General features: G+C 51.8%; 1 pseudogene; it reads right to left on the bottom strand.

Annotated features, from left to right (window-relative positions):
* Positions 1-73: 73 nt before the first annotated feature.
* LOC146721774 (small subunit ribosomal RNA) lies at positions 74-2,061 on the bottom strand (annotated as a pseudogene).
* Positions 2,062-8,165: the final 6,104 nt, after the last annotated feature.

The following is an 8,165-nucleotide window of genomic DNA, read 5'->3' on the forward strand; positions in this document are numbered from 1 at the left end:
TTCAGTCGCGATGCTGCGAGCGGCGTCTCTCCCAAAGAGAGGACTCTCGACGCAGAGCAGGACCTCGGAACGTTAATGATCCTTCCGCAGGTTCACCTACGGAAAACCTTGTTACGACTTTTACTTCCTTAAATGATCAAGTTGGTCATTTCCCGGCAACATCGGCAATGCCGAGACTTTTGCCGCGCACCAGTCCGAAGACTCATAAATCATTCAATCGGGTTTTTAGTAGCGACGGGCGGTGGTAAAAAAGGGAGGGACGTAATCAACGCGAGCTATGACTCGCGCTTACTGGGAATTCCTCGTTCATGGGGAAAAAATTTGCAAGCCCCAATCCCTAGCACGAAGGAAGGTTCAGCGGGTTACCCGGGCCTTTCGGCCAGGGGGAAACACACGCTGATTCCTTCAGTGTAGCGCGCGTGCGGCCCAGACATCTAAGGGCATCACAGACCTGTTATTGCTCAATCTCGCTGCGGCTAGAAGCCGCCTGTCCCTCTAAGAAGATTTGTGTACGTTGGTAGTAAAACCCGCCAGCCGCACAGACCGGGGCCTTCGCGATACCATAGGTAAGCCCTATTTATCAAGGGCTAGAGTCTCGTTGGTTGTTATCGGAATTACAGACTAATCGCTCCACCAACTAAGAACGGCCATGGCACCACCACCCACCGAATCAAGAAAGAGCTATCAATCTGTCAATCCTTCCGGTGTCTGGGGCCTGGTGAGGTTTTCCCGTGTTGAGTCAAATTAAGCCGCAGGCTCCACTCCTGGTGGTGCCCCTTCCCGTCTATTCCTTTAAGTTTCAGCTTTGCAACCATATTTCCCCCGGAACCCCAAAGCTTTGGTTTCCCGGAAGCTGCCCGCCGAGTCATCGGAGGAACTTCGGCGGATCGCTAGCTGGCATCGTTTATGGTTAGAACTAGGGCGTATCTGATCGCCTTTCGAAACCTCTAAACTTCGTTCTGATTAATGAAAACATTTTTGGCAAATGCTTTCGCTTCTGTCCGTCTTGCGACGATCCAAGAATTTCACCTTAACGTCGCAATACGAATGCCCCCATCTGTCCCTATTAATCATTAACCTCGGGGTTCCGAAAAAACCCAAACAAAAATAGAACCGAGGGTCCTATTCCATTATTCCTTTTGGCAGCAGTATTCAGGCAAAGGGTACCCTGTTTTAAGCACTCTAATTTTTTTCAAAGTAAAAAGTCCCCGGCATACTCGAAAATCAGTAACGAGCCCCGCGACGGGATATTATTTGGGCCCCCCCTCGCGGGGTAACCCCAAAGGGTTTGGGAAACGTCCTACAACCCCCGCCATTTAAAAACACCGCGAGCGGTAAACCCGACGGGGGGCAAACAGATTAACTCCCCAAGTTTTTAAACCCCAACAATTTAATATAACGCTATTGGAGCTGGTTGAACCCGCGGTTGTGGGCCCCCAGACTTGCCCTCCAAGGGATCCTCGTTAAAGGATTTAAAGTGTACTCTTTCCCGATTAGGGGGGCCTGGGATGAGCCCCCTTTATGTTATTTTTCCGCCCCTACCCCCGGGCCCGGGGGAGTGGGGGTTAATTTGGGGGTATCCCTTTTCCTTGGATTTGGGTACCCTTTTCTCAGGCTCCCTCCCGGAATCGAACCCTGTTCCCCGTTAACCGTTACAACCATGGTAAGCGCAAAAACCTACCTTCGACAGTTGATAAGGAAAACATTTGAAAGGGGGTGGGGGGGGGGGGGGGGGGGGGGGTTTTGGGGGCATTTTTTTTTTTTTTTTTTTAAAAAAAAAAAAAAAAAAAAAAAAAACGGGGACGAACGGCGAGCCGCCCCCCACCGATTGGTTTTTATCTAATAAAAGGTTTCCCCTTTCCCTCACGGCGGGGGCTTTGGTTTTTAATGTTAATCTAGAAATTTCCACAGTTATCCAAATAAAGGGGGACAAACTAAGGAACCATAACTGATTTTTAAGGGGCCATTCGGGTTTCACCTTTAATTTTGGCATTTCAATGAGAACATGCATGGCTTTAAACTTTTAAAAAAAGCAATGATACTGGCAGGATCAACCAGGGAGGGTTTGTGTCGGTTAGAAAAGGGAGTAACTCGCGAGCGACCCGGAAAGAAATCTTTTCTAGCTCTTTTTTTGCGCGGGCCCCGCGTTTTGATTGGCCCGAAAAAACCCCACGCGCGCGCGATACGCTGTATGGCCATTTTTTTTGCCCCCGGTCTTTCTCAGCCGGGTCGGGACACTCTGCTGTGTTTTTAAAAAATTTTGTTTAAAACCCTACGGGGGGAGAACGACGGAGGGGAGGGGGAAACCCCCGCCCCCGCCCCTCTCTTTTTCCTCCTCCCCTCGTTCAAAAAAACCCCAAGATTTAAAAAACCCCGTGTTTTATTCTCCCAAAAAGTTATGATGCGCGGTCTCGAAAGGGCCGCCGATTCACCCTACGCAGATCGACCCGTTCGGGCGATTCTTCGTTTGTCAACGTCGAGAGCGCGACCGTACATATTAATCTCTCCTACCTCTTATAGTACCCAACGACCGGCCAGCGGTCGGCGACCGGTACGGAGAGCGGTCGAAACACGCCGGAGTGGCGAGAGACTCGAGAAAGTACGTTTACGACCTCGTCCGGACTCGCTCGACTCGTTCGACGCGCCGAGCGCGACGTATCTCTTATAGTACCCAACCGGCCGGCCAGGCGGTCGGCGACGCACGGTCCTACGCACGGCCGTATGAGAGCGCGAGCGACCGAAAGGCGCGTTCAATCGAGACATTGTCGCGGAGAGCGAACGATCGAAAAAGTCCTATTGTACGATAAAATATTATCACGATAGCCGTATGGCGAATGTTCAAACAACGATAATTAGCATTAATTAAGAAGGAAACAAACGAAATGCCGGGACAATAAGGTATAAGCACCGACGGTACCTCCGGGCCGGGCGGCACCTCCGGGTCGGGCGGCACCTCCGGGCCGGGCGACACCTCCGGGCCGGGCGACACCTCCGGGAACTACGGCCGACCGGCGACACCTCCGGGACGGGCGGCACCTCCGGACGACCGAATGATCTCTCGAAGTCAGACGACCGCCGGCGGTACCTCCGGAACACTTAACGACGATTTACGGCGCCGCAACGAGGAGAGCTACGTAAAAACGTTTCGGACGAAAGTTACTTACTATTCGGCGCTCGCTCGACATGAGGGCGCTGTCCGATTACTAACTCGAAACGTGTCTCAAACCCACGTGTCGGAGACATATATTTCGAATTATTACGGATGATACGCAACACGCAAGCTGCGGTGACCGCGATTACGGTACGGAACACTCGCCCGATGCGAAATCACGCGCGCGGCAACCGAGACGGCTCGTTACGGGCGTGATTATACGTGCGGCACCACATAACGGCCGGCGTCAACTTGGGGACGGACGGCACCTCCGGGACGGGCGACACCTCCGGACGACCGAATGATTTCACCAAGTCCGTCGCCCGCCGGCGGTACCTCCGGGGCACTTGACGGCGAGTAGCGCCGCTACGAGGAGATAATACTACGATACGGAAATACGTTTCGGACAAAGGTTTCGTACTTTTCGACGCTCCGCACGACCGCGCAACACGATTATTACGATATCTGCTAATTTCCGGCTACCACTCGTCGGATGCACAATCTTCGAGATTCTACGACCGATACGTGGACGAATGCAGGCAGGATGCCGATAAGCGAAGCCGGAGTGTTTGCACGAATAAACTTTCCGATGCGTCCTCATTTAATTAATCTCATTTAGCTCGCTCGTTAGCGGTACAAGCGAGAACTCGGGAACAGGCGCAAGTTCGCTCGCGGCGCGTTGCTCTCGCCGGCAAGCGAGAAATTTTTCCAGGCCCGATAGCGGCCGTGTTGCCTTGGTTAGCGGGCGACACCTCCGGCCGCAACCGTTGCCCGTACCAAAGTCCAATCGCGGCGTGTTGCTTTTGTAGAGCGGGCAACACCTCCGGCGGCACGCGCCGCCCGTGCCCCAACTCCGATCGCGGCGTGTTGCTTTCGTTGGCGGGCGACACCTCCGGCGGCACGCGCCGCTTTGTACCCCAAGTCCGATTCGCGGCGTGTTGCATTCGTTGGCAGGCGACACCTCCGGCGGCACGCGCCGCCCGTACCCCAAGTCCGATCGCGGCGTGTTGCTTTCGTTGGCGGGCGACACCTCCGGCCGCACAAGCCGCTTTTTCCAAGGCGTGTTGCTTTCGCCGGCAGAGCGACAAATTCTTCCACAGTTCGCTCGCGCGGTGCCTTTCGCCGGGCGAGCGAGAAATTCTTCCAAGCCGTTCGCGGCGTGTTGCTTTCGCCGGGCGAGACGAGAACTTCTTCCAAGTACCGGTTCGCGGCGTGTTGCTTTCGCCGGCGAGCGAGCAATTTTCCAAGTACGTTCGCGGAGTGTTGCTTTCGCCGGCGGCAAGAAATTTTTCCAAGTCCGTTCCGCGGCGTGTTGCTTTCCGGGCGCGAGAAATTTTTCCAAGTCCGTTCGCGGCCGCGGTGCTTTCGCCGTCGAACGGGTGGAGTCTCGTCATGGGCCCATTTGCTGCTTCCGTGCTGGGGAAGTGTTGGGGAATGATGGTTGGAAAACTCGAGCGAACGATGGTGGAAGAATGTGTGACGCCCTGGGATTCGTAAGGAATCGGTCGACCGAGGATCGGGAATCGAGTGCATGACTGGGTGAATGGTCGGAGAGAAAGTATGTGTTAGGAGTGTTCGTGGACTTCAAAGGAGCGTTTGATAACCTAGAGTGGAAATGTGTGATCGAGAAATTGCGTGAGGTTGAATTGAAGAAATTGATATGGAAGACTATTTTAGCGGCGAGGCGTGTATGCATGATGGGTGCGTGTGACACAGTGTGGAAAACGTAAAGCGTGCTGCCCGCGGCTCCATCTGTGATCCATTTATATGGAACCTAATGATGGATGAACTGTTGTGGCGGCTGCGTGAAGTGAATGTAAATGGTTGCGTACGCGGATGACTTGTTGTGGTCGTGGAAGACAGAGCCGAGCGGAGTTGGAGAAAAAGGTACTAAGTGGATGAGAATGGTGTACGAATGGGGAGTGAAAGTAGTGTGAGTGTGTCTAGAGACAAGACTGTATATGTTGATGAAAGGTATGATGGCTGTACGAGGCCTCCCAATGTACGAGTGAATGATAGATGCGTGAGGTATGCGAGGAGCGTGAAATATCTGGGTGTTTTGTGTGAGTAAAGGATGAACTACAGGTTGCATCTGGAGTGTCTGAGAAAGAAATGTATGAATGTGTGGGAAAATTAAGACGCGTGTTTGAGAAGTGAGTGGGGTTTGCGAAAGAAAGCTGTGACTGTGTTGTACAAGGTTGTTCATGTCGTGTGTGATGTATGGAGCGAGTGTATGGTATGGAGTGATGAGATTTGAATATGCGAGGGAGCTCATAAATAGGTTCCAGACGAGTGGTGTTGAGTGCGTGTCTGAATGTATGTAGAACGGTCTCCACGGCGGCCATGCAAGTCCTTATGGGTGGCTTGCCGTGGTACCTGGAGTGCGTGAGAAGAGGAGTGTTGTATAAGGTGAGAAAGGGAATTAGTATGAGTGAGTTATATGTAGTGAATGATATGACTTGCGTGAGAGAGGTGTGGAAGGATGTATGGAATTGGTGAGTGAAAGGCTGTATGAGATGTGGCAGAATAGATGGATAAGTGCGAGAAAGAAGAGTGACGTATGAATTTATAAGAATGTAAGGTTCGCGGGTGTAGTGCCGAGAGTTCGAGCCTAGCTTGAGCCTGGGCTATATCCTGACAGGGCATGGAAGTTTGAATGAATTCCCTGTATAAAGCGTGGTCTGTCTAAGAGTGAGAGCTGTGCATGCGGAGCGGAGAGAGAGAATTAAAGCATGTGTTGGTTGAGTGTCCAATTGTATGTGATGTGAGGACCTGAGTGAGTGGGTTGTGATTGTGCGGGGAGAATGGCATTTGTGGATGTGAGTGCATGTTGGAATGTAAGGAAAGGTATGAAGTGTTGGTGTGTATGCGAAGATTGTATTTCAGAGAAGGAGGCGATGCTGAAAGGAGGATAAGAGAAGCCGATGTTCCCGAGGAACATAGGCCGACCACTGCCTGGAGGTTGTAGGCCTCCGAAAGCTGGGAGGTGGTCTCGGCCACGAAGATCCAACCAGTGATCTTGACGTGGTACAGGGGATGTCGGGTTGCCCAGGGGGATTCGTCCTTCGTCCCGGCAATTGAGGTCGGACTCGTGGGGTAGTGGTTGAAGCCGCAGTGCTGGTTAGGGGCTCTCGGGCACTCGACGGGTGAGGCGTATCTGCTCGGGCACCATCCTGCACACTGGTAGAGCGTTGGACAGGCGCTCCCCAAACCGTGGGTTCCGAAGAGTCCTACAAACTCGGAGGCGCTACTGGTAGTTCCTGGCCTGCTGGAACGAGCTGATTGGGCTTATCCCAATTCCGCACCCATGGGGTCGTGGGGATTAAGCTCTCTGAGCAGGTACCCCCGTTAAATCAACCCCGGACTCTGTTCCTATTACTTCCCCAAGGCTATGACGATGACGTATAGGGGATGACGCACCCGGGGCCCCGAGGGCCCCTTTTAAACCAAGGAGGGAGGGGATCGGTTGGGGGTGCATGGCCCGCGGGGAGGTTAAATTCGCGACCGCAAACGATCCCCCGGGGCACCTGGCGCCCAACCTCTGTGGGAATTTAAATCGCCTTACCCAATGATAAGGGTCTGCCCCGGTGGACATTTTTTTTCCTGCCATACTGGGAATACATGGAAGAACAAAACTCAAACAAAAAAAACAAAAACTTGGCTGATACTTTGGGGAAAGGGCTAAAGCTGGCACGAAATAAAACCGAAAAATCTAACGCCGAAAAAGAGAAAAAGAGAATTTTTTTTTTTGCGCGAAGGGGATCTGTAAGTTTCCCCCCACCTCCTTCGGGTAGTACCAAAAAAGACCTAAAACGAGAAGGGAACACAAGGTGAGTGATTCTGAAAAAAGGAAGGATGGATATGAAAGATTGAAACCCAACACAGGAGTAAATGAAGTAGAGGGATTTTGGGACAGGAAAGCTCGGAAAATTCTGTTTAATGAAACAACAAAAAAACAAAAACTGAAATAAAAAACATATTGTCCCAAAAGGGGATACTAGAAAATAAATACATAAGTAGTTTTGAAAAAAAAAAATGGAAGCGCTTTCCCAATGTTGCGACTTTAGGCCTAAAGGACTCTCCTATGCCAATGTACGGCAGGAACTCCAAGGGTGTACAGGGCTGTAAAAAAAAAAGGAGGGCAGTACTCGCACAAAATAGTACTAAATTTAAAACCCATAAAAGAAGACGAAGAAGGGGAGAACGAATGTAAAAAAGAGGAGGTTTAAAGGGAAATACAATAAATAAAAGGCTGAGATAAAAGGCAATAAAGGGAAAAGAGAGGAAAAGGGTATGGTGGGAGGTGGTGAAAGAACGGGGTTTTTGAAAAGAAAAAACTAAAAAAAAAAATTGAAAGAAGGAGCCCAAAGGAAAATAAAACCTCCACCTCCTTGTGGTGCTCCCGGAAACGGCCTACTTTAAAAGTTAAACTCGGTAGGGTCGACTAAGAGAGTGTACAGCGAAGTGCGCCCCTAAGGGCTTCGGCCCATGCGCCTACGGTCATGGTGAGTTGTGGGGCTAAGAAAGACCGGGGTTTTTTGGGGGGCTCTGGTTGTCAATCCGTTTGCCCCCCTACAGCGCAGTAACATTATGAATAAAGCTAAGAATGATTCTGATGTCCGGGTTCTCAGGATGGCCCGGGGTCTGCGTGCCAGATGTGCCTCGCTTGAGTGAGCGCGCGAAGAGGTGCGGAGGATCCTGACGCGGGGTCCGCAGCTGGTCGTCGCAAACCACTATAAGGACCAGCCAGGCTGAGTGGAACAGCTTAGAGGAGGAAATGGTCAGCCTTGTAGCAGTGTTCGCGGCGAGGTTCCGGGAACATGCGTGGTCCTTGGTGTCGCACAAGTACGTGCTCACCCAGCTACAAGCCACAGTGGTGCTATGCAATGTTGACACAGCGTAAAAAGCCAGATGGTCACAAAAAACCCAGTTGAGGAAACTAGACTTCAATGGCAGCGCGCTTGAGGCTGAAGGAACTTAGCCGGGGAGGCTTTTCATTAACCAGTATCTGGGA

This window comes from Nylanderia fulva, unplaced genomic scaffold (genome assembly GCF_048542155.1).
Source record: "Nylanderia fulva isolate GAGA-0341 unplaced genomic scaffold, ASM4854215v1 Scaffold414, whole genome shotgun sequence".
NCBI lineage: Eukaryota > Metazoa > Arthropoda > Insecta > Hymenoptera > Formicidae > Nylanderia > Nylanderia fulva.